Source organism: Leptonychotes weddellii, chromosome 4, assembly GCF_054177405.1.
Source record: "Leptonychotes weddellii isolate Sample4059 chromosome 4, ASM5417740v2, whole genome shotgun sequence".
Lineage (NCBI taxonomy): Eukaryota > Metazoa > Chordata > Mammalia > Carnivora > Phocidae > Leptonychotes > Leptonychotes weddellii.
Genome location: NC_138372.1, coordinates 116,308,853 through 116,311,858, shown reverse-complemented (window position 1 = coordinate 116,311,858; position 3,006 = coordinate 116,308,853). Strand labels below are relative to the sequence as shown.

The 3,006-nt window shown below is 42.3% G+C and overlaps 1 pseudogene; it reads right to left on the bottom strand.

The window, feature by feature from the left end:
• LOC115941663 (small ribosomal subunit protein uS9 pseudogene) overlaps window positions 1–1,418 on the bottom strand; it is a 2,619-nt pseudogene extending 1,201 nt beyond the window's left edge.
• Between the last annotated feature and the right edge of the window lie 1,588 nt (window positions 1,419–3,006).

Sequence of the window (3,006 nt, the reverse complement as noted above, 5' to 3'; positions counted from 1 at the left end):
CTGCCACACTCAGGCACCCCCGGTCTTTCTGTGACCCCGAGGGTCCTGAGACCACACCGTCCTGGAGGGTTCCACCCCCCGCTTAGCCACCAGAGTGACGTCCCTCAGCGGAGCAGACTTTTAAAAGTTCCGGTTTTGTGCTCCGCGGCTCTATCACTTGCCAGAAGCGGCCGGCAGAGGCCCCTCCCCTGCCGTCTATCCTCCCTAATATCACCTCGGATTCACTTCTCCGCACGTCCTACCTTCCAGAAAGTGGTCGCTTTTCTGATGAGAGAGTTGTTGCTATTCTTTTCTTCGATCTCCTGTTGAGTTTGTAGGTGTTCAGAATGGTTTGATTCCTATCCAGCTGAATTCCTGAGAGGAGACGAAATCCAGGTCTCCTACTCCTCCGCCATCTTGCTCCGCCCCCGTATTCAATCTTTTATGTAAATATATCTTTCAATCTTTTGTAATTTCTTCTGTTGCTTGACGTTTCTTCTCCTAAAGTTTTGGTGAATGTTTGCTTCTATTTTTTATATTTATGTTTATTATTTAATTTTATGTTTAGCTCTTCAATTTACTTATAATTTGCTGTTGTAGGGAGTGAGATGAGATTTTAAACTAATTAAACTGAATTTGTTCCTTTTAGGACTTACAGACTCTCGTTACGGGATTCTGAATGGAGTTGCCTTCTAATGAGCAAAATTAAATGAATTTTGTGTATTTAATATTTTGAACTACTTAAATTCTTTTTTTTTTTTTTAAAGATGATATTTATTTATTTGACAGAGAGGGACACAGCGAGAGAGGGAACACAAGCAGGGGGAGCGAGAGAGGGAGAAGCAGGCTTTCCGCCTAGCAGGAAGCCCAGTGTGGGGCTCGATCCCAAGACCCTGGGATCATGATCTGAGCCAAAGGCAGATGCTTAACGACTGAGCCACCCAGGAGGCCCTGAACTACTTAAATTCTTAAAATTTCTTATATGGTCACGGGTTAAATCACCAAGGATTAAATTACCTTTATTTTTTTTGATCATCACAGACTACTCCCAGCCTCAGTTCATGGTCTATTTTTTCCTGATAAGCACAAAAAGAACTGGGCAGAACAACACCAATCTATCATTCCAAATAGAAAAGCAACCCTTAGAAATCTCCCTGATCTCAATGACTCAGGAGAGTCAATTTCATCTCTGAAGGAAATTTGTAGCTCAGAATTACGTAATCCAAGTCCACGACAATTTGAATTGTGAGGGTCATGGCCAGATTGCACATGGCGTTGTGGCTGGAATTTAGTATGAGGTAATGGCTACCGTTGATGAAACATTGCTCCCAAGAGCCACTCTAGAGTCAGAGTTACCTCCAGCCCACAAGGATGACTTCACCCAAAGAGGAAAGATAAGAGGACCTGGGGACAACTGGCTGCTCCAGAAACACAGCCATGGGCACCTCACAGTTAATGGGTCAATTTATAAGTTCGGGAAGAAGGAGAGCATTACTTTTTGAGAAGCTACTATTAAATCTGTTGTACAACGTTGAGCCTGTAGTTAATAATACTGTGCATTTAGAAATGTTCAGTGGGTAGATCTCATGTTAAGTGTCCTTACCACAAAACAGCAAATAAAAAACCAGAAAAAAACCCAAAAGGGCAGGAGGAAACTTTTGGAGGTGATGGATATGTTTATTACACAATCAAGGGTATATACATATGTCAAAACTCATCAAATTGTATACTTTAAATATGTGTAGTTTTTGTGGGGTTTTTTTTTTTTTTTGGTATATCAGTTATACCTGAGTAAGGCTGTTAAAAAATATCTTGTCTGTATTGGGGGCAAGTTGTTGGATACTTTTAGAAGAAAAGACTATTTAATCCAGCACCTTGAAATCAGGGATTTGGACTCTGGTGAGAAAAATGAGCCATCAGACATCCAGATCAACCCCACCCTGGCATGTCTCTAGGTGCCTAGGAGAGCCTAGGACCAATCCAGAACAGCACATGCTGACCAAGAGAATGACTGGGGAATTTGAGCTTGGTGAGTTCAGGAAAGCCTTTGAACCATACGGCTTGGAAGTCCTGTCCCTTTAAGCTGTAGGTGGTCGTAGAAGTGTCTGGGTTTCATTACCAGTAAAACCATTGAAATTGGCAAGCGTGGAAATGTCAGACTGTCCAGTAGCGTTTTTATTTAACTTGGTCAATTCATATTTATTTAGTACCTACTGTCGATGCTAGGTACAGGAAATACAGCTGTGAAAAAAAGACACAGCTGCCTCCCACCCCCTCCCGTGTTGTTTACAAACTAAGGGAGAAACAGACATTAAACAAATAAGTGTAAATAAGGAACTAAACAATCACAAGTAAGCAAAGCAATCTTTATACCAGGGTATCAGCTAATCCTGGTATATCCGAGTCAGCAGTTAATGCTGGCCAAAAATGCTGCCAGTTGTGTGTTCTTTGGTTTCGCTTCTTGAAAACGAAAATAGTTCCAGCCTTATCTCTTTTTTCTCACTTTGAGGAAATTATTGAAACTTCAATTTCACTAATTAAAAACAAATCATTCTACCCAAGTTTCCTCAATTTCCTATCTGTAGTAGGCAGAACAATGACCTCCCAGAGATGTCCATGCCCTAATCCTCAGAGCCTATAAACACGCTCCTCTGGCAACATCTGTTCAGGTGCCAATGGTCCTCTTTCTCTGAGAAACGACCCACTACCTACACACGTGGGCCCTTAGCTGCCATGTTATTCTACGTGAGTGTTCCTTTGCCACAGCTGATTGAACTCAGGGTGAACGCCAAGCTTGGGAAAACTGAGCATGGGCTTGTTCTTGGTAAGTGGGAGAAAGAATAAGGTGTACAGTTGGGACCTAGGAGGTGGCCATCTGAGTATCTGCATGGCAAAGCAAAGAAAGCCTTGCTACAAAAAGAGAGAAGGATGGAGCCTATACTTCCTAAGGTCTCACTTGTTTCCCAGTTTCTGGTACTAGTCCCATATATGGTTTTGCTGTCCTTGTGGTTCCCTGGAGTATCACTG